The sequence below is a fragment of the Monodelphis domestica genome, chromosome 1 (assembly GCF_027887165.1).
Source record: "Monodelphis domestica isolate mMonDom1 chromosome 1, mMonDom1.pri, whole genome shotgun sequence".
In the NCBI taxonomy this organism is placed as follows: Eukaryota; Metazoa; Chordata; class Mammalia; order Didelphimorphia; family Didelphidae; genus Monodelphis; species Monodelphis domestica.
In genome coordinates this window covers 729,446,014-729,473,297 of record NC_077227.1, presented here as the reverse complement: position 1 = coordinate 729,473,297, position 27,284 = coordinate 729,446,014, and the positions used below count along the sequence as shown (strand labels likewise).

General features: G+C 36.0%; 1 pseudogene; it reads right to left on the bottom strand.

The window, feature by feature from the left end:
- The window catches only part of LOC130457477 (RNA polymerase II subunit A C-terminal domain phosphatase SSU72-like), a 69,835-nt pseudogene extending 48,727 nt beyond the window's left edge, over positions 1–21,108 (bottom strand).
- Between the last annotated feature and the right edge of the window lie 6,176 nt (positions 21,109–27,284).

Here is a 27,284-nt window from a genome sequence, read left to right as displayed (position 1 = left end):
GTGGCTTTGGAGTCCAAAGGCTGAGGCACAAATTTTGTGGCACATGGGGCATGGGACTTCAGTTGTTACGGGAGGTGCGGTTGTGGCCTGGTGTCGACATTCACGGCGCATCGGCAAGGCGTCAACGTCGCTCATCTTCAAAGGTGGTGGCGGCATGGTTAATGTGGGTTCGCCAGCTGCTTCTGTCAGAGGCAGCGAGTTCTAGTTGCTTTGGTGTAATGCTGTTTCATGTGCTTCCAGTACAGTGTCCATGTCTCGCAATCATACAGGAGTGAGCTGAGGACCACTGCGTTATACACTTTGAGCTTCGTCGCAGTGCTTACACTTCTGTGTTGGAGGACTTTGGAGCGCAGCCGCCCGAGTGCCTGGCTGGTCTTTTGGATCCTGGCATTAATCTCATGGTCTAGGGATCCATCGTTGGCAATGGTGCTGCCCAGGTACTTGAAGGTGTTGACGTTAGAAAGCTGCTTGCTGTCGATTGTAATGCACGGCTGGTTAGTTGGCCTCCCTGGTGCAGGTTGGAGCAGCACCTCTAGTTTGCTGAGGCTGATAGTCAGGCCAAACAGTTTTGTTGCGTGGAGAACCTGTCCACAATGGTTTGGAGATGACTTTCTTGGTGGGCCATGAGAGCACAGTCATCTGCAAAGAGAGCTTCCAGGATGAGTCTCTCTGTTGTCTTTGTTTTTGCAATCAGGCGGCAAAGGTCGAATAGTGAGCCATCCAGTCGGTATTTGATGTAGACGCCCAGGTCTAGACCTATCACAGCATTTCGTAATACCTAGGTGAAGGATAGATTGAATAGTATCGGAGCGAAGACATAGCCTTGTTTCACACCATTGGAGATGTTGAAGCGATTGGAAGTCTCTCCACCAGATAGGACTTCCCCTGTCATGTCGACATGAAAGAGCTGGATCAGTTTGATGAATTTTGCTGGGCAACAGAGCTTGCTGAGGATCACCCACAATGCATCCCTGTTCACTGTGTCGAACGCCTTTGTCAGGTCTATGAAGACAATGTAGAGACTCAGGTTCTGCTCAAGGCATTTTTCCTGCATTTGCCTCACCATGTAGACCATGTCGATGGTGCTGCAATCTGGTCGGAAGCCACATTGTGATTCAGGCAGGTTCTTCTCTGAAACAGTTGACAGGAGTCTGTTGAGTATAACACGGGCGAGGATCTTTCCAGCAGTGGAAAGTAGTGAGATGCCTCTAGTTGTCACAGGCTGCTCGTGAGCCTTTGTTCTTGTATAGGGCTACGATGGAGGCATCTCTGAGTTTTGGGGGCATGTCTTCCTCTTCCCATATGCTGGTCAGCACTATGTGGAATGCCTGGAGTGCTTTCTTTACAACCAATCATAGAAGAATCACTAATGAGGACTTAAAAATGACATTTTTAAGTTCTTTTTTTACCCTGGACTATATCTGGATTTCATGACTTGATCTCTTTGAGGAGATTATCTAGGTAATCTCTCTCTATTATGGTGGTGGTGAACCTTTTAGACACAGAGAGACATGTTTGCCTCCCCTCAGAGACCTCAGGCCATGCTGCTATCCCTCACTGAGTTTTGGATGCTCCCTGCCTCCCCATCTTATCCCACACAGGGGAGGAAGGGAGGATGCATTCCCATTACGTTACTGGGCAGAGGGACTGATGGTGTGAAAAATGTTATCAGGAATGGTGGAGTGTGGGGAAGGGAGAAGCTTTGCCTGCGTCCCTCTGCCTTTCTAGTAAGGAATTATGGAGGATGGCAGCCCCATGCCCACAGAAAGCAATCTGCATGCTATCTTTGGCATCCATATCATACGTTTGCTGTCATTCCACTACCACGAAACTTATCTTGCATTTCAATTTCACCTAAACTAATTTTGTTCTGACATTTTCAACTATGTAGTTATAATGTAGATACTTCCTTTTGTATTTTCCCCTTCCAAAATCAGAACTTTCCTGAAATCATAGAATGTTAAGGGTGGAAATGACCTTAGAGATCATATAGATTATTTAAAGTTGAAGGAAATATACATAACCAGTTAGTTGCAGAGGTCAAGATAATCTCTACAATATATCTTGTTTCTATATAGTGATATGGATGTTGATTTCCTTTTAAGGTTATGAGATAAGGGATTGTATTCTTGCTTGTCTTTATTCACCCAATGGTTAGCACAGTATATGAAATATGATTACTTAATAAATTCTTATGAACTATCTAGAGTATATATATAAACTATCATATTGCATAGGTTTCTTTTTAATGAAATACAACCTCTATACTCACTCCATGTAATCAACAAGATCCTTTCAAATTTTCATACTTTAGATTTCTTTTTTTCCCAATGCAGTTGAGTATTTTCCCCAAAACTTAGTCTTCAAGAAATAATGAGGGGGCAGCTGGGTAGCTCAGTGGATTGAGAACCAGGCCTAGAGACAGGAGGTCCTAGGTTCAAATCTGGCCTCAGCCACTTATTAGCTGTGTGACCCTGGGAAAGTCACTTGACCCCCATTGCCTAGCCCTTACCACTATTCTGCCTTGGAACCAATACACAGTATTGACTCCAAGACCAAAGAAAGGTTTAAAAAAAAAGAAAAAAGAAATAATGAGAAGCTTTTAAGTTTAGTAGTTCTTCCTAATTTATACCATAAATATATAATAGAGGTCCATACTCAGTTCTTCCTTATTCAAAGGATATTATCTCTATGTATAACCCAACAGTGATTGTCAGTGATTTCTGATATAGTTGTAATTGATTCAAATACTTCTACAATTCTCTATTGTTTTCTAGAAACAACACATCATTTAAAAAAATAGTTTAAAGATTTGAAAATCACAAAATGTCTGCATTTGAATGTATCTTAAAGATCTTCCTGTCAGGTCTTCCTGTTTTGTATAGAAGAGAGGAGAAGATAATCCAATCCCCTCATCTTATTTTCTGTTATAGCTAAAAGATAGATAGATGGAAAGACAGACAGGTACTCCAGATACAGATGCTCCACATAGCCTACATATCTACCCTTTTCAGTGATAGTATGTGAATTTATAGATCAATTTTGGGGTGCGAAAATTTCAGTAAAATCTGGTTCCCTAGCCCAAGAAAGAAATAGACAGAGGGAAAGCAGAGACAGAGGGAGTTAAATATATTTCCCTTCTCTAGTTTGGCAGCACCTTTCCCTTTCTTCTCAACCAAAGAAGAATCATTGATGAAGACTTAGCAACCAAATTTTCCAGTTCTTCTTGCACCATGGACTATAGTTCACTTGGATTTCATGACATGATCTCTTTGAGATTAATCTCCCTCTATCACTACACATATATACATGAAGTAATAAGGAGAAGGACCATACCTTATCCTAAATCTCAAATGAATCTTTAGTACAATGGAAAGGGCATTGGATTAGGAGTAATTAAAAGATCTACTAGATGAAGAATAAAGAATAGTACAGTTTAGAGGGTTGAGAAGGATAGGAAAGATAGGAAACTGGAAAAAGTAGGATGGGGAAAAAGGAAGGAAGGAAAGAAGAAAGGAAAAGGAGAGAGGCAGAGAGGAAAAAGTTTGATGGATGAAGGTATTGCAATATGACAAACTGAAGCTTAATTTCATCAAAAATTGATTCTGATGTTGCTTTGTATTTTTTCAATAGACACCCACACCGAGCACCTCTTCCTTGTCAAGATAAGTTCTCTAAGGTCTCTGATTACTGATTGGTTCAAGACAGAATCATTCCCATTCATATGTTACTCTTTTCATTAATATAGAAACAAATATTTTTATTCCATCAAATAAGACTGTTTTGAAGAGTCCTGAATGTCTCCTAAAACATATCTGTATAATTGACTCTTTTTTAAAAAAAAATAACAAATAGGAGTTTAAATTACCCGAAAGATCTGCTGCTAGTTGTTAACTAGGAAATGTGAAGGTAATGTAGATGCAGCTAATTAGCAAGGAATACATTATTTATAGATCCTTAAAAAATTATTTGAATGACCCTTAAGTTAACAACTCTCAGGAATTAATTTTTAATTGCATGTGGCCTTATTGCCTCATGTAACAACGGAAAAATTCTATGTTGGATATGTATAAATGGATTTGTCCTTGAGTAGTTCACATTTGCATGTTTTGAGTGATAGAGTGGTGATATCATGAGGACTCTTCATTTTTAGCAAAGAAGTTCTTTTAAGACAAAATAATATGTTCTGTTCTATGACATATCTCACAATTAAAAAGAACTCCATCTACACATAAGCATCGTATTTTTATTAAAATTTTCTTTCTTTTTGACCATTTGACCTTTCTACATATCTGAATAAACTTCTGGATCTTAGATTTCAGTTTAATAATTATTAAAGCCAAAAGTAAATGATGCAGATCTACATATTCCCCTAGTATCTCTGCTTAAAGGACTACAGTTTCATTGCTTTGCTTAAACATGTGAATATGTCTATAATATCATCAGTGATTCTGACTCCAGGAATGTGGATCACAAACTATCTACATGCTTCATACAGAACAAGTCTTCTAAGTGACTTCCTATAACTCTGACTAGTAATAAGCTCTTCCAGAGACTGACTTCAGTTACCTGGAGTTTCTGAAGTATTGCTTAATGTTCCTTGGTCCACCTCTGGTCCAAATATGTGGTTTTTCTGAATAGAACCTTTCAATTTCAGTTTCTTTTTATTTTCTTCTGTTTTTTACTCATAATTTTCTCCACCCCACCTTGTGGGCTGTACATTTGCTCCTCTCTTTGCTCACTATGTGAGTTTAAGCTTTTCTGCTCTCTTGAGGCTTCTTCTCTCATCTGCTGGTATACCAGATTAGGCAATTTGAGCTGATCTGCAGAGCTGAATATGCCCTGAGGCCACATTTCCCACATCAGTTACCTGAGATGGAAGTGTCATGACTGAGGGCTATAACCAGTCTGCCCTCTCCTTTGGTCCTCTCCACTAACTGTATCCTTTCCTGATGTGGTAAGAACCCTGAGCTTCAAGTAGTTGTGCTAGCAAGGTACTCCATCCCAGTTGTAGCCCTCACTCTGAGATCCCACCATCTGCCTAAGTACAGTAGGTGAGGGAGGGGCATTGGGACCTTCCTTCTTTCTTTTCCTTATACCCAAGAATTCAACCTTCTCTACATCCCTGTTAAGTTGAATCTAGGATCCTGTAGTTCTTTCTTTTTTATTGATTTTGGTCTTCTGTCCCCCTGGAAGTGATTTTTTTTTAAACCCTTACCTTTGGTCTTGGAGTCAATACTGTGTATTGGTTCTAAGGCAGAAGCGTGGTAAGGGCTAGGCAATGGGGGTGAAGTGACTTGCCCAGGCTCACATAGCTCAGAAGTGTCTGAGGACACATTTGAACCTAGGACCTTCCATCTCTAGTCCTGGCTCTCAATCCACTAAACTACCCAGCTGCCCTCAAAGTGCTTTGTTTTTGATTGGTATAGAGGGGTATTTACAAGTGGAAAAACCTCTAGGAATGGATGTCAAGTGAAAGGAGCAGAACCAGGAGAACACTGTACACAGAGACTGATCCACTGTGTTACAAATGAACAGAATGGACTTCTCTACTAGCAGCGATTCAATGACCCAGGACAATTCTAAGGGACTTTTGAGAAAGATGCTATCCACATCCAGAGGAAGAACTGTGGGAGCAGAAATATAGAAGAAAAAAAAACATATGATTGATCACTTGATTTGATGGGGATATGATTGGGGATGTAGACTTTACAAATTTTGCAAATATTGCAAATAATACTTTGGAAATATATTCTGAACAATGACACATGTACAACCCAGTAGAATTGCTTGTTGGCTCTGAGAGGGGGAGGGAAAACATGAATCATGTAAAGATATTCTAAATTAATTAAATAAACATTTTTAAATGGTATCAATTTTTGCTGTTTCTAAGACACCATCTTGACTCTGCCTGACTAGCTATGTTTGAAGAGACCACTAAACTTAGAGTCAAGGCATAAGTTTTAATCTTGAATCTTTCCTTTCTTTCTCTTATGAATTATGTCAAGTAACTTCTTTTTCTCTATGCCTCAGCTTTCTATTATGTAAAAAAGGAAGTAGATTGCATGAAGTCTATAATCCCTTTCAGCATAAAGTTATTAACAATAAGATAAATCAGTGCTTTCAACACATTGTTCTGGAAATGTTTCCCTAGATATCGGTACTTGGCATAAGGAATAATAGAGTGCAGGATCTTCCAATGTATATCCCTAACTTGTATTTCAAGAAAGGAAATAATTTCATGTTTCTAATTATATTTTCTCTTTAGTTCCTGTATCGAACACTATGGAGCCAAGCTAGGTCAATCTCTCATTTAAGCTAGGAACAAAAACATGAATCATGACAATTAAATAACTAAAGTATTCCACAAAGTTGATGAAAGATTTCTTTTATATATCTCTTTCCATTTCTTTATCTTTTCCTTTAAATTTCTCTGCATTGATTTCAATCCTATCCTTACATCTTTAGACTTAGAGAGTTTTACTTTTTCCTCTTGATAGATCTTTGCTAATACCATTTTTCTATTTTCTCCTAAAGCCTCTGAAAATTTCCTACAGGACACATCCCATCCCTCTCAAGCATCTTCATCTGGTCTCTGTCTATTGGAATTTTCCAACCTATTTAACAAATTGGGTATTTCAATCCTTTAAAAAAAATAACTATAGAGAAACATTATGGGCTAATTATCAGACATTTTCTTGCATTGATAGTGTGAATTCTCATTAAGCATTTTTTTTCTTTATTCATGTTAGGCATCCTTCCTGGGCTAACCTTTCTGGTATTTTCATACACAAGCCCCCATTGGTGAGTTTCCTTTTCATTGTCAGTCAGTTAGCATTCTATTCTAAATACCCTTTAGATGGAATATTTATTAGAAGATATAATAAGACAAGGGGTTACAAAAAGCATTTCTTCCAAACTGGAGGTATACTTTCCTCTTACAGACCCAATGAACAAGGAGATAATTTATTCTACTTAGCACACAGAGATGCAAACATGTCAAGAAAACAGAAGACTAAAAGATAAGTCTAAACTTCTAATTACGGCAAATTCTTTTCTCTGTTCAAAGATTCCACATGAGCCTCCCTTCACTTATCTATAATTCTACTAGGCTCTAAAGTTAGTATCTTTGTAGAATCTCTAGTTAGGCCTTCACACCAGGCTACATTTGATAGGCTCTGTTAAGCTCTCTCTTGGCTTATCTTGTTTGTTCTCATCATACATCTCAGATCCCAATGCTGATATTGTAGCCAGCCACCACTGTTTTAAACACATGCAGTTTTAAGCCCTTTGGGACACAGCTACTGAAACCAAACCAAACGCCAGATATTTTGATCTTTTGTAGTTTGTATATTCATTCTATAGTCATTGAGAAATAGAACCACTCTTCCCCTTTCCTTTATGAGGGGTAGAATGTAAGGGGTAAAATTATGATTGGCCTCAATTTATCAGAGTGTCATCACCAGGAATTAATTAATTCCAAATGATTTTTTAGTAACTTGTTTATAAAATATAGAAAGAGTAAAAGAAAATCTGAGACAGGTTAGGGTAAGATATCTAACCTAACACTCTAAGTGTTTCACTCTGGCCTCAGGCTCAATCCAAGCAGACCTAATTAGTCCTCAGCCAGAGGGTTCTCAGCCTTAAGCTGAGGACCCAGGGATGAATAAAGTAAGGGCTTTAGTCATGAAGCCTCTCTCAAGAGTGCAGGCTTCTCCTGAGGCTAGTCTCTTCAGAAAATCCAGGAAAGGAGTCAGCCTTTTTCATTTACCCACAGCGTAGTTCAAAGGGAGAGATTTAAGAACAGTCTCATGAATTCCAAGGTCTCAGGTCCAATAAACAGATTCTCCACCAGCCTCCAACTCGAATTCAGAACTCTGAAGAAGGAAGAAGTCCTTCACAGGAAGTTGTAACTCCTTTTAAAGATGCTTCTTTGTGTCACTTCCTTTGCCTTCCTCTACTTTTTACATGGACAAATTATAGTCTATAGTTTTTCTTAGAACTGCTCATGGGGCCAGTCAGTGGTTTTTGATTTGTCACCCACTTTCACACATGTGGGTCACAGACCTCCTCCCACTCAAGTATAAATATGGTGTATATGCTTCTAGTGATTAAATCTAAAAATGAATAGGAGAGAATTAATTCCATCTTCACACCCTCATCCCAAGCTAATTCCTTTAAAAATAAAAGATCCCTTACCTTCTGTCATAGAATTAATAGAGTATCAGTTCTAAGGCAAAAGGTCCCTAAGGGCAAGACAATTGATGCTAAAAGACTTGCCCAGAGACTCATTGCTAGGCAGTTTATGAGGCCAGGTTTGAATGCAGTAGCTCTAGTTTCTAACTTTTGCTCTCTATTCCTTGAGCCATTTAGCTGTTGTAAGGGGGGGAAAGGGTTATTTTTTATAAAAGTTTGGCCTGGATTATTTAAGAATATGGGGTCACCAGGAATTTAATTTATTTCAATGAGAATTACTTATAATTTATTTACAAACTATAGAAAGAATGAAGTAGAAAATCAGAGAGAGAATAGTGTAAGATATCTAACCTAAGCACTAAGAAATGTATCCTGGCCTCTAGCTCAACTTGGGCAGGGAGAGATAGGCCTTAGCTAGCCTCAGCAAAGCCACCTGGGTAAATCTATCTCAAGCGGTAGGTCTCTCCTGAGACTAGTTTCATCAGAAAATATCCAGGAAATGAGTCAGCTTTTTCACTCAGCACGCATCAGTCCAAAAGAAGAGACTTATAAACAGCCTCATCAGGAAAATGGTCTCCTGTAAAGTCAACAGATTCTTCTTCAGCTGAAGATCTCAGACAATTCTCCCACAAGGCTTAGACAATTCTCTCTCCACAGGAAGTTGTATCTCCCTTTTAGAGAAACTTTCTTTTGCATCACTTCCTTTGCCTTCTAATTTTATATCTACCAATCACAATTGAAGTTTTCCTTTAGGATTGCCCAGGGGCAGTCAGTTTAATTCTGATTTGTCACCCACTATTGCACACATGGGTCACAGACATCCCCACTCAAGTGTAAATAGAGTGTTTACACCTTTGGTGATTAAATCTAAAAATGGGCAGATCTCCCAACAACTTTAAGGTAGGATGTTTACATTTTCAGTGATTAAGTCTAAAGATGAACAGGGGAGTTAATTTAATTTTTACAATCAGGGGAGAGAAAATTTATTCTTCACACTAGCCTCTCCCATAAAACAAACAAACAAAATATCCTTGTGTCAAATATGATACTGAGTATTTGTTCTAAGGCAAAAGAGTGGTAAGAGCTACCAAAGCATTTATTTTTTCAGGAATCCTATATCCAATCTATACTAGCAGACTCATCTACTCCTTGGCTGACTGCCTTCACACTGTGAATCTTAAAAATTCTCAGACCCTACTTCAGAACACTTGGTTAAAACCATTCCCCATTTTAAACAATGAAGGAACTTAGATCAGGAATGTGAGACCTCTACTCTACCCCTACTTAAGCGTGCTTTAGGGGAAGAAACTCCTTGCTGAATAATGAAAAATACTTAAACCCATACTTATAATAAGGCAAAAGTTCATAAGCTGTGCCTATTTTTAGATCCAATACAAAAGGGTGCTAAGTACCTATAAAGGTAAGGCAACTTGTGAATTTACAAGGAGCAAAGAGGTGAGAACTTACTCAGAGGTTTTTTCTGGTGTGAACTTAATTAAAAGTTTAAGTCTACTCAGGTGTGAATTAAGAATGGTCTGTCCTTTGGAAAAATGTCTACTGTGATTGGTAGATGTGAGAACTTAGGGGAGGTGACATAGGAGAAAATTCCCATTAAAAGGAGGTCTTGGGAGATTCAGCTGGGAAAAGCTGAATTGGAGGAGGCAGCTGGTGTCTCTCTGAAAACTAGAATCTTGCTTGAACAAATTTTGTGGTGAGTGGATAAAAGAATGACTGATCTCTCTCTTAGGGTTTTCAGCCTAGGCTGGCTCATGCTGGCCTAGGCTGGCTAGTCAAGCCCTTTTTCTCATTATTTCCTTTTTTCTCTCTCTCTCTTTCATTAATGCCTCATTTGTATTAATTAAAATCTCTATAAAACCCAGCTAACTTGGGTATATTTTATATTTGGGTTATTTTCACGTGGCGACCACCTTATATTTGATTTAAAACAAGACACTGTCTTAAAACAATATTTTCTGTGGTCACAATTTAAGCCAACCACTCTTTTATCTGCCACAGTTTATGACTCCCACTTATTTTAATCATCAGAACACTAGCTATTACTTTTAACAGTAGCTACTGAATTTAGACAACTGTGTAAGATGTTGCAGAAGATACTATAAAACAAACAAACAAAAAATAACAGAATCTCTGAGCTGGAGGGGATCTCTGAAACTAAATTCTTACTTTGATGTAATTTAAACAGTCCTCCAAAGTATATTTCAAAAGAAAGCATTCATGTTTCAGAAAAACCTGGAATGACTCATATGAATTGATGCAAAGTAAAATGAACAGTCAGGAGATCATTCACACAGTAATAGCAATATTTTATGATGATCAACTGTAAGTGTCTCAGTTATTCTCAACAATATAATGATATTAGAAATTCTGAAGGACTTTTAATGGAAAATGCTATCCATTTCCAAAGAAAGAAGTGAGCAAGTCTGAATGTTGTTCAAAGCATACTTAAATTTTTCTTTCATGTTTTTTTTTCCTTTATTTTTATCTGTTGTTTTCTTTTGCAACATGGCCAATATGGAAAGATATTTTCATGACTTTGCATATATAGTCTATATTCATGTGATTGCCTTCTCAAGGAGGAGAGGAAGGAATTAATTTGGAATCAAAAAGTCATTAAAATAATGTTAAAAACTGTTTTTACATATAATTGAGAGAAAAGCCAACTGGAGCATTTAAAAAAAAGTGAGATAAGGAAAGGCACACTAAGTACCTCCAGAAATACAATTGTAAATTTATCATTGTTTTTTTAAAGTAGTCAACCAGATTCCAGATGTATGTTTTTCAGTTTCCTTATATATAAAATTTCTAGATTTGGCCTGATTACCTTTAAACCCTGAGCTTATGAATATTTGGAGATAACTATAATTTCATTTCAAGTCTTCTGTTCTCAAGGCATTTTTCACCAGTAATTCCTGAAGTCAATGAAATATATACTTGTGGCTATGGTATAAAATATATGAAAAATAACTTCATTAGATAAAACTCCTTAAGGACCAAGATGCAAAAAAAAAAAAGTATTGTTCTGCCTGAGGCAAGAAACTATACCTATTCACTTGAACTCTAATTCTTAATGGATCAGTTAGTGCAATCTTTCATGAAAATGCCATGATCCATGTCTCTATTACATCAATGTAAGCTGAGAAATAGAAAAAGCCAAGTTTGTAAAAGTCTTATCAAATATTTGAGAGTGTGGTTTTCAGATTTATTATTTCAGCATTTCATTTTAAAGTTTCTTTTGTTGTTTGTTTAATGAAATGGCTATTATAGTAAAGGAATCTGTGAAGAATTATTATGATTAACCCAAATGGAGTTTATATCAACTACCAATGAAATTGTATTTTTAACGAATTCCATAAGTCCACTTTGGATATCTAGATAATATGAGAAATCATAAGCATCAATATGTGACATGATTTTCAAATCATTTCCACTACAATCCTTCTTCAGTATAGTGAAAACAGTCCCAATTGTGAGGCAGATGACTTTTCAAGAACTTACCTTTGCCACTGGCTATAACGGGACCTTGGGAATGCAAAACTCTATATATGTTAGTTTCCTCATATTTTGATTAGAACAATGGAACAAAGTGTATGCTGAATTTTCTTTCTTAATAGTTGCACTAACTAATTCAATAACTACTAATTATTTGGTATGTTCTATATTGCTTTTCTGTGTTTGTACATAGATGTATACATATGGATAAAGATAGAGATGTTCTTAAATAAGCTACATTGAGTTTCAATTCAATGCAATTCAATGAACATTTATTAATTATTGATTATGTGCCATGTACAGTATTAAGATATGGGGTTGTGTAATTAGGAAATCTTGAACCCTAAACTTCATCTCCCAGAATCCTTTTCCCTTCTTCCACATGGTGTCCTTGCATAAGTTCTCTAACTCCACCTTTTGTGATCTCTTTTTCCCCATGACCAGAGCTGGGTTAACTCCCTCTTTGCTGTAGCCTTTTTTATTTTCCTTTACTTCAACTTATTATTTGTAAATATTATTAAATATAATACTTGGGAGTATTTGGATATTAAATTTTATTCTTACAGGGTGAACAAATAAATAAAATAGTCCTTGCCTTCAGTAAGGTAATAATGTAATTGGTTAAAACAGGACACTAGTACTGAGGGGTACCTAGTGCATGTGAATCTTCTTCCATGGAGTCCAAATAAAGTAGAGAAGGTTAATTCTCTAAGGAAACTTAATTTCCCTAAGAGATATGTACTCTTTGAGTGGATACAGGTTTTTTTCACATAGTACATGATTAATAAATATTTGATGATTAATTAAGTTTACATTATAGGTTCTTTTCTGCCAATAATTGACCTCTTTCCCTGAGGAAATTACTAATTTCTTTCCCTCATTTTCCATATATAATATAGTGTGTATGTATATAATATGATTATTGAATGGAAGACATTTAATTTCATTTTATGCACTGATGTTTTTAACTTATCTTAGTATGATTCATCTTTCTCACATGTCAATGCTCTATAAGGATAGAGGAATACCAAGGTAGAAAAACAGGTCCTCTGAGGAATATATCAGGCTAAATTCATAGAAGAACTGTCAAATGTTGCTATTCAGATTCATAACTTCAGGATTTTATTTTATAGGTTTATTTTTCAGAGTGATGGTGATGGGGAGGGGACACATTTTACCTATTGAAATAGGATCACAGAATTGTAAAGCTTCAAAAAAGAATATTTAAAATTTTATAAAATAAATTATTATATAATATAATGAATAAAATATTATAAAAATAACAAAATAAAACACTTAAAAATGACCAAACTAAGGTTCAAAGTGGTTTTGTCTAATGCCACAAAACTCTATTGTCTATACATATATCTCTTGACTTTCAATCCCAGTGCACTTTCAATTGTGTCATAATTTTTCTAATGTTTGTATCCATTGCACCATGAGATTTTTCTCTATTCCCTTCTGTTTCCATTGGTATTTGTCTATCTTATGATTTTCCCTCAGTCCCTGGAACTTCTTTACTAGAACTCTTAAATCAATGGTCAGATGATGATATACCAGTTATATGGCAGAGGGGATTATGATTTGAGAATAGGTGACAAGCTAATGACATTACCTATAGTTTCTTAATTTTTTAATCCAATCCCCCAGAGGTACCAATGAATCTTCCTAATAACACACATCTGGTTATATTGCTTCCCTACACTAGAAATCTTTGTCAATGAGTCAAAAAGCATGTTAATTGAGATTATAAAGGGGAAAGCAAAAAAAAAACTTCAATAACAATGACCCCAATACAAATATGGTGCCTGTTCTTATTCTAATTGGGGAGACAATATGTTGAAAAAACTTGTATAAAACATATGTTCAATGAACATGAAGCAATGAATATTCTAACAGTTGTAGATAGCGGGAAAGAACTGCAGAAAATAAAGAGAAGAGGACAAAGACATCAACGATACCTACACTCTTTATTACATTATTATCTCCCATTGTCACATTTAATACATAAGAACCCATTTTAGCAATATTAAGTGACTTGTTCAATGCCATTTAGATAATAAATAGAAAAACCAGAAATCAAAGCAAGAACTCCTGACTCTAAATCTAATGCTCTTTCCATTGAACTACATGATATTTGTCAAAAGTAGTAACTTCTCTTTATCACTATATAAGTAACTGTAACAAACCCTAAAATTTCTATAGGCATTCAATAAGAGTATAGTGGTAATATGATCAGAGTCAATATGTGTTCAATATATGGGTCTACTAGTTTTAGCTTTTCTCTTTCATGGTTGATTACTACCTGGTAGCTATAGTTAGGCATTTCACAAATGCATGTGGTTGGTTATGAAGACAAAAGACTATAGATGATTCAAAGATCCAAAAAATAATCCATCACATTGATTGCAAAAATTAAAACATTTATATTTCTGATGAGTAAATTTCTAGAAAATATAGTTAATTAAGTGATTCTTTGTTGAATAACTATGCAAAGATCACTGATTTGTGGAGCAAATTCTATCATTATCCTATTTATTATTGTTATTTTATGCATCTGCCACAAAGTTCTCAAAAAATTTTGGTGAGAAAGTGATGCAAGGAAGTATGTATGTATGGATTAGATGGAGTGGATAGGAATAGTCAAAATGCTGGATGTGATCATCAAATTCTAAATTATTGAAGCACATGGAACTCATCAATCTATACTAAGACAAAGAATCTCTTTAGGCCAAACATAACATTCTCCATTAGGCAAGGGGGAAAAATGACCCACATATAAAAGAAGGGAAATGAAATTGATGAGAGTTCATCTAAAGAAAGATTTAGGCATTTCAAAGCTCAGTATGAGCCAATATTATGAAATGACTGCTAAGAAAATCTAATGTCTTAAACTGCATTAATAAAAGCATAATATAATGAGATCATAGATTTTGAACTGGCAGTGACTTCAGTGGCCATGTAGTCTAACTCCCTTATATTGCAGATAAAGGATTTGAGGTCCTTAGGTGTAAAATTGCCAGATCAAAGATACATAGTTAAAATATAAAAAAAAAAAAGAATTGGACCTTGTTGTTTTTTTTTACCCCCAAATGTCTATGTTTTCCATTTCATGACTTTTCCCCCTTAGAGGAAGAGCAATAATAGTTATACTGTGATCATATGGATTTCTATTACAGTACTGATATTATGGCCATTTGGGGGGATAGTCCACTTAAAAGTGGACAGAATATTTAGAAAGTAGACAGAAGGCAACAAAAATAGTGGGGAATCTAGAAAATGGGTCATCTGAAAAAAAGACTAAGAAGAGGAAGTTTCACCAGTCAGAAATGGTGAAATCTTCCAAAACTATTCTTGAAAAGTCTTCCTATGGATACACTGAGATATTTCTAAAACACTTTTCAAAACTTAAACCATTATATAACAAGAAGGAGGAGGAGCAGGAAGAGGTATAATAGTAGGAAACTTAGGAATAGAAGTAATAGAAATATCAGTAGAAGGGGGAATATTTTGAGGGAAGGGAAAGTGATTAAGTTTATCTTCTTTGGGGCTAATGATTGAGAGTTAAGTCTAGGAAAGGCTCAATTTAAAAACCTGACATTAATGGAAAAGGTACTTACTTGGACTTTAAAGAAGTGAGCTAAAATGTTGGATTTGATGCATCCTTGTGTAATTCTGACGAGTTCTCTCCAATTCCACCAGTCTAAATTTCCTCATAGAAAAATAGGAAAATGTTGTATCTACTACCTATCTCAAAGAAATATTGAAAATTCCGAGAGATAGAGGATGTAAGGCATTTCATTAAGTGGGAACCACAATGAAAATGGGAATACAACATCTCCACAAGAATCTTTGTTTGGGTAGTGACAGCCCTTGGGTCTTTGAGCAACTCCTTTGATCTCTTTGGGCATCAATTCCTTATCTGCAACACTTAGGGTTACAGAATATACAATAATAATATTAATAATAATTCATATTTATATGTCTGAAAGATCTCTAAATCACAAATATATTATTTCATATTTGAATCTTCTAAGTTGCTTTTCCCTATAGATTGATGATAATCCCATGATCCAATATAGAAATATGAATTATAAACCAACAACAAAAGAATATGCATTTGATTCTGATCTTACTAGGAAGAAAGATGTAATGGAAAGAGAGATGAACATAGCCAAGAACATATGGGTTCAAATATAATCTCTGAGAATTTAACTCAGAGAATATAACTATATTTTAGATGATATATAGTTTATAAACTCTAATTGTTCTGCATTACCAATACTAAATAAATAACAGGTGTGATCAAAGTATATGTGGATACCATCATCATTGTGACAGCACAAGTCAACTTCTATCTCTTGCTCTAGGCCAATTTCCTAACTGGGATATCTTTTACCAGATTCAAAGAGCACCCTCCTCTTTCAATTCAGGCCTTCTATTTGCTGCTATACTTGTCCTTTGAGGAAGAGGAAAGTTAGTGGGGAATGTGACTTATTTCTCCTACTGTGCAGTTTCAATTTCCATATCTAGCTATGCCCTTTTTCCTGCCCAATCTCCAGCTTTTGGAGGGGGAAAAGAGTTGATAAATATGCCCTCCCAATAGAGCTTCTGCCCATGTGCCTCCCACAATAGTTTTACTCGCCTTCAGCTCAATCTCTCAACTTCATGGGAATTGGAGTAATGCTTTAAAATTAGTGATGAATTCAGCTGAAACTAATCACTCCTGTAAATGATCATCCAAATTCTATTCCAAACCTCTGATCTCTACTACCTCATTTCCATTTCCCCAAACCTCCTACTGTAAAGTTTCATCCAAACAGTATTGAGCTTTCTACTATGCCCTTTGTAATATCTGCTTAAGAGACAGAAAACTTCCCTTAATCTTTTTTTATACCCCTACCTTCCATCTTAAAATCACTACTGTGTATTGGGTCTAAAACAGAAGAATGGTAAGGGCTAAGCAATGGAAGTTAAGTGACTTACCCAGGGTCACACAATTAGGAAGTGTCTGAGGCCAGACTTGAACCCAGTATCTCCCTTCTCCAAGCCTGGCTTTCATTCCACTGAACCACCCAGATGCCCCCTCATTAATCTTAAATAATTTACCTCCATACTGCTATTTATTAGCTGTTATTGAAACCTAGTTCCTCTTTGATGACTCATCCTCCCCTGGGCACCAGTAAGAATGAACTCTAGAAGGCAAATACAAAGTTGACCTAGGAATACCACCCTTGATAAGAATCCAAATGGTGTGGACAAATTCAAAGATATAAGTTTTGCATAAGAAGTTTTATCAAACCCTGAGAAATGGGAGTTATTTGATCTCTTTGGAAAAGAAGGCCTTTCAGAGGGTAGTGGTAGAGACAGTGGAGTGGATGTTATTTTTTCTCACATTTTTAGTGGAAGATGGTTCAGTTTTATGGGTAATCAAAATAGAAGTCAAAATGGTGGAAGAGGCGAGGACTTGATGCATCCACTCAAGGTGTCTTTAGAAGATCTTTATAATGGCAAAACCACCAAACTGCAACTTAGCAAAAATGTTCTTTTCAGTGCTTGCAATGGCGAAGGTGACAAGACAGGAACTGTTAGAAATGTAGTGCATGTCAGGGTCGACTTTGTAATATTGAAAATTAATGTTACATACCAAATGTAATATTAATAAATGAAATATTTAGAAATTAGTTTGGAAATATATTAGTTTTTAAAAGATTATTGTGGATGCCATTTATAAAATTATTAATCCTTAAGATACAAGGATGATATTAGTGTTTAACAATTCAATTTTAATATATAGTCTAAGAAAGAAATAAGGAGGGAAGGAAATAGAAAAATATTTCCTAGCCTTTTACCCTAATCTTACTAGTACACAAGAATGTCTTCCACCCAAGCCACCAACTCTGAATCACAGAAAGACTGCCAGCCAAAGACCTTCAGAGGAGAATTCAATCTCCTTTACAGTCTCTTTTTTTATAGTTCTCTTTCTCCACATCCTTTCCTTTCCCTGTGTGCTGATCTATCACAACTCAGGAACAAATCAAAGTTTCTATTTGGAGCATTCCAGCTATGCTAATGGGCTGGCTCAGACAAGAAGAAAGTTCAGTTCATAATCCTGGGAGGAAAGGGTTCCCTTTACACAATGTGTACGAATAATTATAAGACAGCTGGCTCCTGGGATGGTAAAGCAGATGTAGTGTGAGTGCTCCAATTGTAATGGAGAAGGAGAAGTAATTAATGAGAAAGACCATAGTGAAAAATGTGAAGGAAAGAAGGTGATAAAAGAAGTGAAGATGCTTGAAGTCCATGTAGGCAAAGGCATGAAACATGGACAGAGAATTACATTTTTCTGGAGAAGCAGACCAGTTCCCAGGATTGGAAACAGGTGATGTTGTTCTTTTGCTAAAAGAGAAAAAGCATGAGGTGTTCCAGAGAGATCCGACTTGTTGAAACACTATGTGGATTTCAATTCACATTTAAGCACATAGATGCCTGTCAAATTGTGGTGAAATTTCCACCTGGCAAAGAAATTGAATTAGGCTGTTCATGAACTGTGTCCATGTAGTTGGAGTAGAAGGAATGCCACAATATCACAATCCCTTTGAAAAAGGTGATCTTTACATGAAGTTTGATGTACAGTTTCCTGAAAACAACTGGATTAGTCCTGAGAAACTTTCTGAAATTGAAGACATTCTTCTAGCTAGACCTGAGACCTGAATTTCCTAATTTAATTGGTGACAGAAGAGGTATATCTTCACCAGTATAATAACACTTAGAGCCCTGCAGGTGGCCAGATGAGGGAAGCTTATAACTACAAATCTAATGAGGAAAGTAGCCATCATGTACCTGGAGTACAGGGCTGTATATTTGATGGCGTAACAGTTAAAATTTAGGGGAGACTGAGGCAGGTAGAAATTAGTTTCTCTCTGCAAGGAGTATTATATTTTTAGAGGTTTATTGAAGATTAAGGATTAAAGAAAATACAGGATAAGGAAAACATGCCTAGGCCAGAGAGGCCTAGACAAGACCTCACATACATTATGGAAAGAGCCACGTCTGCCCGAAAACGGAAGTCCAAAAGAGACCTCAAAAACCTTTGCAATCAGGTTAAATACCTTCTCAATCTCGGCCCACGTGAGAATTCAAAGCATTCTGGGGCAGTGGAGAAAGGACTTCTGGGGATTGAAGTCCAGAGTTCGAGTCTATTTTTTACAATGGATACTCAATAACTAATAGATCAAAGTTTGCCTACCCTCCTCCCTCAATGCCTCCAATTTCCTCCCTCTTCAGAAGCCTTTCAGCTTCCCCTACCCCCTTTTCCTCTGTCTCCCTCAAGTCACTCAATGTGAGCTATGATATTTCAGAGGAAATACTCTTTTCTCTTCTTTTTTCAAGTAAGAGTTTATTTGGGGAAGAGAGGAAAAGGGTAGAGGATAAGGTAAGAGGAGTAGCATTTCCCTATTATATACAATGAGTGTTGGTTTGGAGGATATTGAGGGAAATGGCAATTCTGTCACAAGCTTGAAATAGAGTCAGTCAGAGAGAGAAATAAGGACTATGGTCCTTCTTCTTCTTCCTTCAAATCAGCCAGCTCACCTCCAACTTGATTAACTCAAGCTCCAGAGATACAATTAGCTTCTTCTTTCACCTCAGGCTGTCAGCAAAAGCCTTTTTGCCCAGTCCAACAATTGGCTTGGCTCCAACTGCTTTTCCTAGTAACATTCCAAAATGGAATTTTCATTTGACTGACAGATGATTCCTCAGCTTTCTGTCTTGCATGTGTGCCTCCTTCACCATACCTCTTATTATCTAACAATTGCAGTTTCCTCTTAGAAAGTGTAATATTGTAGATAGCTGTAGTGAAGAAAGTTTTAGGGGAAAAAGATGCTTATGTTAAAAGTTCAATGGGGAGACTAGTCTCCAATGATCATCAGGGAGATTGTAAAGATTAAATTTAACTCCCCTGATTGTGAAAATGAAACTAACTAACTCTCCCCTGATTGTGAAGATTGAATTAATTCCCCTGCCCATTTTTAGGTTTAATCACCAAAAGTGTAAATACCCTACTTCCACTTGAGTGGGGAGGACTGTGACCCATGTGTGCAATAGTGGGTAACAAATCAGAATCAACTGACTCAGTCCTAAGCAAGGATTTAGAATATTATTTGTCCACTCAAAAAGTGGAAGAAGGCACAGGAAGTGACGAAAAGGAAAGTGTCTTTAAAAGGGAGTTACAACTTCCTGTGCGGGAAAATTGTCTGAGATTTGTCTGAGATTTTCAGAGATCTTCTTCAGAGAGATAGATCTTCAGGAAGAACTTTAACTTCTTCTGGATTTCTGAGTTCAGGTTGGGGGCTGGTGAAGAATCTGCTGACTGGACCTGAGACCTTGAACTTGGTGTGACTGTTCTTAAATCTCTCCCTTTCAATTGACATGTGTGAATGAAAATGGCTGACTCTGTTCCTGGATTTTCTGAAGAGACTAGCCTTAGAAGAGATCAAAGCTCTTGAGAGAGGTGCCCTGCATCCTCAGATCCTTGGCTACAAGGGTTGAGGCCTCTCCAGTTAAGGACTAAACTCCCCTTCCAGTTTTTGAGTCAGGGGCTAAGAGTAAATTACCTAGTGCTTAGGCTAGATATCTTACCCTATCCTCCCTCTGATTTTCTAACTTCACTCTTTCTATATTATGTAAATAAATTTAAATTAAATCTATTTGGACCCTAATTTTGAATAATTCAGCCCAACCATTTTATAAATCACGTCCTTTATCCCCCTACAATGCCCATCAGTAAAAATTGCTTAAAAAGAAAAAGAAAAGAATGAAAAGTTGCACAAGATGAAATACCTTCCAGTTTTGCCTGAATTGTTTTCAGGGATATAGATTGATTGTCTATCCAATCCAAATGAACTGATGGACATCCATTGATCTATTTGTAACTTTTAAAATTGGTTATACTATCTACAGAGTACATAATTTAGTAGTAGTCTCTTGGTAACTGAGGATGACGATTGTCTTTCTGTACTTTCATCTGTGATGTAGAAGAGTGTGCACAAAAACACTTCTGTGTGAAGGAGATTTAAGTGGAAAAGTTGATGCACAGAGACAGTCCTACTCTCTCGGCATTGGAAGCCTGAGTCCAGTGGCACAAAAAGTCGTTACACCTGGAGACTTCCTCAGCTGCATTGGATGAACGTGTTGTCTTCTGTGCTGCAACATGCCCTAAGCACTCCACAGTGTTTTGCTGCGTCGCCCTCTCAGCCGTTGAACTTTCTTATTGGTTTCTTCCATCTGTTTGGCTGAAGCAGTCTTCACATGCTGGGTGAGCAAAGCCCTTGTTCACCAGGGGTCTATAACCTGCTGGATACCCTCACAAAGCCCTTGCCCTGGCTGTGGCTGCTGCCGCATGCTTGCAGCTACTAGGGGCCACAAGTGAGAGCTGGGTGTCATGTGAGGGTCTGAGGTTGGAGAGCTGCCCTAGGAGGGCACGACAAGCCCTCCATACCAGAGATACTACTTCTCCGTGAGCACCCCATACACCCCATACATAATTTAAACTAACAACAAAAGCTTACATCTTCATTTTGACTGTTCTGAAGCAGAATAAAGCACTTGAAAGGAAAAAAAAAAACAAGATTCCCTTTTACATGGTTTCTAAGTTTCAGAACTGGTATCTGTGCTTGATTTTTACAGTTGTGTAGATTTTGTTTCCTATTTTAAGTTCAAATTCTACATTGTAAAGTTTGTGTACAATTTGTCTTGAGGCTTTGTATTTGCCTGCACTTGCATAAGCTGCTACAAATACTATAAAGAATTTCATAGTCTATATCTATCATTTAGATGCATAGTCAATGCGCTTTGCACACAATAGGTGGTTTGGAGCTGAGTGAGAAAAATAGAAAACTACATTGAAAGTGGTTGTAAAGTTTTTTGGGAAGTTGTTCTGTTTTGTTTTGGTTTAGGTTGAGATTTTCTGCTTTTTTTAAACATCTTGTGAAAGTTTCTGAACTATGTAATAAAATCAGTTGTTGGAAATTAAAAAAAAAACAAGTGATTTGGTATACTTTTTATATGACAAAAGATACTTTTAATTTCTTCATCTGAGAACTGACTGATCAACACTTTTGACTATCAGTTGGGGAATGACTTCTTATAAATTTGATTTAGTTCTCTACATATTGAGAAATTAAATCTTCATCAGATTCACTTGCTATAATTTCTCCCCTTATAATCTCAATTAAAAAAAATATTTCCCTGTTTACATATTTTTCTTTCTTTCCCTTTATTCTTCTCTTCTTTCTCCCAGATCCAATAAGAACTTCCACTGGGTTATACAAGTGTTATCCCTTATACCTATTTCCACAGTATTTATTTTTGCAATAAAGCAGTCTTTTAAAACCAAACCCCCAAATCATATATTCATATAAACAAATGATGTAATTTGTTTTTCTTCTGTTCCTACTCCCACAGTCCTTTCTCTCAGATGGCATTCTTTTTCTTAAGTTCCTTGGGATTGTCTAATATTAGACAATGTTTCACTTTTTGTATATAATGTTCTCTTGGTTCTGCTCATTTCGCTCTGCATCACTTCCTGGAGTTCCTTCCATTTCATATAGAAATCCTCCAGGTCATCAGTCCTAACAGCACAGTAATATTCCATCACCATTATATACCAAAATTTGTTCATCCATCCCCTAATTGAGGATACCCCCTCATTTTCCAATATTTTTACCACCACAAAGAGCATGGCTATGAATATTCTTGTACAAATATTTTAATTTTTATCTCTTTCCCTCTTATAATCTTCATTGTATTCATTTTGGTTTGTGCAAAGACTTTTAAATTTGTAGTCAGTTATCTATTTTATATCTTGTAATGTTCTTTATGTCTTCTTTGGTCAAAAATTTCTTCTGTTATCCATTGATTTGACAGATAAACTACTTTGTGCTCTCCTAGTTTCTTCATGGTATCCCCCTTTATTTCTAAACCATGTATCCATTTCAGCTTTACTTTGGTAGATGGTGTGAGATATAGGTCTGGGCCTAGTTTCTGCCATACTATTTTAAAGTTGTGTTAGTTAGTTGTTTTCCAGTGTGCCCAAATTTTCATGACCATTTTTGGGGTTTTCTTGGCAAAGATACTGGAATGGGTTGCTATTTGCTTATCTAGCTCATTGTACAAATAAGGAAACTTAGACAAATGGGGTTAAGTGATTTGTCCTGGGTTACAGTTCTAATGTTTGAACTTCCATTTGATTTCAGGTCCTCTTGGCTCCAGGCCCAGCACTCCATCAACTGTGCCACCTAGCTGCACTCATTTAACCACTTTGGGGTGTGGGGTGTGTTGTATGAAAGACTATTAATTTTGGAGAGAGGACTTGATACATCCTTTTTAGCAGTTCTTATCTATCTTTGGTATCATACCTCTCACTTAACTCTTACCTAAAGCATACCAAGTGGCCAGGCCACAATAAAAATCCTCTCAGGATGAGAGTCATTGCCATACATCAAGCATGTTAGTGATTTAGTGGGATGACTACTCCAAACATGTAAAGATTGTCTCCAGTATAATAGGCTGATGAGAACATTTTATTGCAACAACCACAAAGGAAGCTCAAGCAAGTACTATGAAGAATTTAGAAATTGGTCAAACTTTAAGTCCTCTAAGGTCCTCCTTGGTATTCCAGGCCATCAGCAGTCATCTTGACTTTTGTCTTGTCATTGGACTTTGACAACTTTAGAAGAGAGCTTGAAGCTTATTCAAATTGTACAACTCTACCTCTTTTAAATCCAATTCACTTGCAGCTAAACTGCAACTAAAATCCCATCTTGAATCTTCTTGATGCATTTTTGAATTTCTATTCATTGTAGTGACTTCTTTTTATTATTTCCTATTCACCCCATATATTGTTTGTTTAATTTTTTGCCTGCATGGGTCTCTCCAAATAGAATATGAGTTCTCTAAAGGTAAAGATGCTATTTTGCCTCTTCTTGCATCATCAGCACTTGCTGGCATAAAGTAGATACTTAATAAGTATTGATTCACCACCAACACCATCATCATGCCATAGTGGATAAATGGTTGTCCCCACATTTTTACAACCCAGGTTCAAGTGTCAACATTTTGTGAATCTGGGCCAATCACATTCCTCTCAGTAACGCAAACATTTATTAAATAACAAAAGTTATATATTTGTATCATTAAAGGACATTTCCTCATAGAGAAAATAGTTCTGCCACCTACTTTAATGATTCCAGAAGTCTGAATAAAATATATAAATAATGATGGGATGATGACAAAAAAGGTTAATGAAAACAATGAGAGTTGATTGACAAATGGTACAGCTGTCTCTGGAAACTATGAGCTCTCTATCATATTTGAATCAGAACCAAAGTGAAGGGAATTATTCCAGGGATTTTTAATCTATTACTGTTTTGTGAGAGGCATTAGATTCTAAGGTACTTTCATTTGCAAGATAATTTCAGTTGGGGGGGCAGCTGAGTGGCTCAGTGGATTGAGAGTCAGGCCAAGAGATGAGAGGTCCTAGGTTCAAATATGGCCTCAGACACTTCCCAGCTGTGTGACCCTGGGCAAGTCATTTGACCCCCATTGCCTAGCCTTTGCCACTCTTCTGCCTTGGAGCCAATACGCAGTATTGACTCTAAGACAGAAGGTAAGGGTTAAAAAAAAAGATACTTTTTGTTGGGTAATTAAATAGAAAATTAAATATACATTTATGTGTAGGTATATATAGTAGTACATTTACCTGGATATACATAATTTGTAGGTTGTGACATTTCTCAATGAAGCTAACAAAAGGATGTCTGTCATATCATTCCCGGAATTCCAGATATCTTTACTCTCCTGAAGTTTCCTCAAATTCTTATCATGATTTTTATAGCCCTACAAATAATTTATAAGAAAGCATCAAAGTTCAGTAAACAAGGACTTCAATTCAATCTATGCAATACATTTAGAGTAGAACTAAACTAAAAGAACTGAAAAAATATTAAAATAATTTTCTTTCACTCCAATAGTTCATATAATATGTATATATATATAAATAACTGTGTTTTGTTTCAGAGGGAACAGAGCAGAATAATAGAAAATCACTTAAGAAAAGGAAAATATTTTAACAAACATTATTTTACATAGTATTAAAGATTAGAAGTTTTTATTATTGTTTTCATTAATGAGAATGCACATGTTGCTTTTTGGGTAGGGTAATGACTAAGAATGATCTTATCATTTCTCTAATGAATAGTTAGCATTTGCCCATGGCTAGTGAGATCATAGAGCATAGGACTTATGTTGTGAAGGTCATGGATTTAATCTAGTTAGTTTTTTGTCATTATTGATCAAAAAAAATATCCTTTGAGTTAAGATTATGTAAATGAATGTCTTGGTCACAATGAGAGCTAGATAAGCAATCCTAAAGAAGGTTCAGAGGAGACTGTGTATTCTCATGAGTCATGAACTAAAAGAGAAGTTGTTTTAGGAATATTATATTATTAGATGAAGAGAAGCACATTGTTGTTTCTTGTCATGTAATTTTGGAAGATATAATTAATTTCTACTTCTTCCAGATGCAGGAATTCAAGTTGAAGTATAAAGTAAGGAGTCAGTGAAAGTGCTCATTTGGGTCATTACAGCTTTGTATACATGGGATATTGTAGGAAGATTAACTTAGAATATCTCAAAAATTTAATCCACAGTGCAGTTTTTATACACTATCAATGAATAACTCATCAAATTCATACGGTCATACATTTAGAGATGGAAGGGATCATAAAGGATCATGTAGTTAAAATCTTCCACTTCAAGTAATAGAAAAGCTAAAATGAAAAGAGTTTGAATGAATTACACATTTATAAAATGGCAGCCAAAATTTTAACTAAGTTAATTCTAACTTCAAGTCCATTCTTCTATGTATCTGTTTCCAATTATTTTTTCCAGGGTCTTTGGATAACATTTTAAAATTAAAGAAGTTGAATGTATTATGGATAGAAAAGTAAATTCTAGCCATTTTGAGGTAGAGAGAGCCTTTAGTTATAGTAGAATTATGGAAAGTTTAAAAGAAAATATGGTACCTTAACTAACCCTTGAAGGAAGATAAGGATTCTTAGTGGATGAGTTAAAGAAGAAAGGATATTTATAATGAGGTATAACTAGAGAAAGGCAAGAAGGTAGAAAACAAATTGCTTTCCATGATTGAGAGAATATAATGTAAAACGAAGAATATTATATTCATACTTGTTGACTTTTCCTGAAATCAGATCCTTCTTAATGTCTTCCCATAATTACACACAAAACCTAAGACTGAATCAATCAGCTCCCTTGGTCAATATCATGCTGAGTTTTGGTGCTAGACTCCTCCAGTGGGGCTGGGAAGTTCTTCTCCTGGGTTAGAACATAATTTCAACAAGCACTTCCCTGCTTTGAGGAAAAATTCCATTGAAGTTCCCATGCTTTGAATACAGAATGTAAATTAGGATCATTAACAATGATCCTAACATTCCTGAAAATATATTGCAAAGTCCCCCACTCTCCAAAAATATACCTAATCTAAACAAAAAAAAATGATTCATTTTCATCTTATATTTTAGTATGAAAGAATTCTCTCCAGACTGTCTCAGTGGCCTTTTGACAAGATAAAGGTACACTACTTTTTCTTCCTTTATCCTGGTCCACAAAGATGACCTTCATAATAGATAATATTTTGTTTCTGTTTTTGTTTTCCACATGTTTTTCAAACAAAAATCTAATACACTGAAGTATTGTTCCCATAAGTTATTCTAGCAAATGAAAAAAAAAAAACTGCACATCTGCACTAACTAATTATTATCTTGTTAACTGAATAACTAAACAATTCTAATTGCCGAAATTGATGTCAGAAACATATTAGCATTTCCAAAGTTGATGAAATTATTCATACAAACAAAGGACTACCGGAAATATATCTAGTTTTCTCTGCTTGAAATATAAGGTAAAGAATATGATACTTCTATTAGTGTATGAGTTGGAAAAAAATAAACAAGACAGGGTGAAAAACATTAAAAGGAAGCCTTTACTTTTGAATTTTTTTTTGTACACTCTCCTATTCTCTCTGGCAGGAAATAAAAATTTCAGTGTCATATATTTCTAAAAATTCAGCATTGCAACAGTGGCCTTCTTCATACATGGGGACACAGAAAGCTACTCCAAGTGTAAGGGATTTATTTGGAGGTTGAGCACATTATCAAACAGTAGATCATAAGCTCCCAACTGATATATCTGTTATTTTTTTCTTTCAAAGAGAAAGAATATTATATAAATTGACGTCAAACACATTTTGTTCAATGTAGTGACTAAGTAAAAAGATTCTTCCTTCTCTTCTAGTACACTCTCACACAATTATTACCCTAGCAGTGAAGTTGTGAAAGTTAAATGTGTGAATTTCAAGAATTGACTGAACATCCAAAATTCATTTTAATTAACAACCTTTGAAAATAGTTTTGGCACCCTGAAATCAGTTTTGGATTTAGAATCAGGGAATTTAAAGACTAACCCAAGCTTTCCTACATATCATCTGTCCCTTTGGGGAA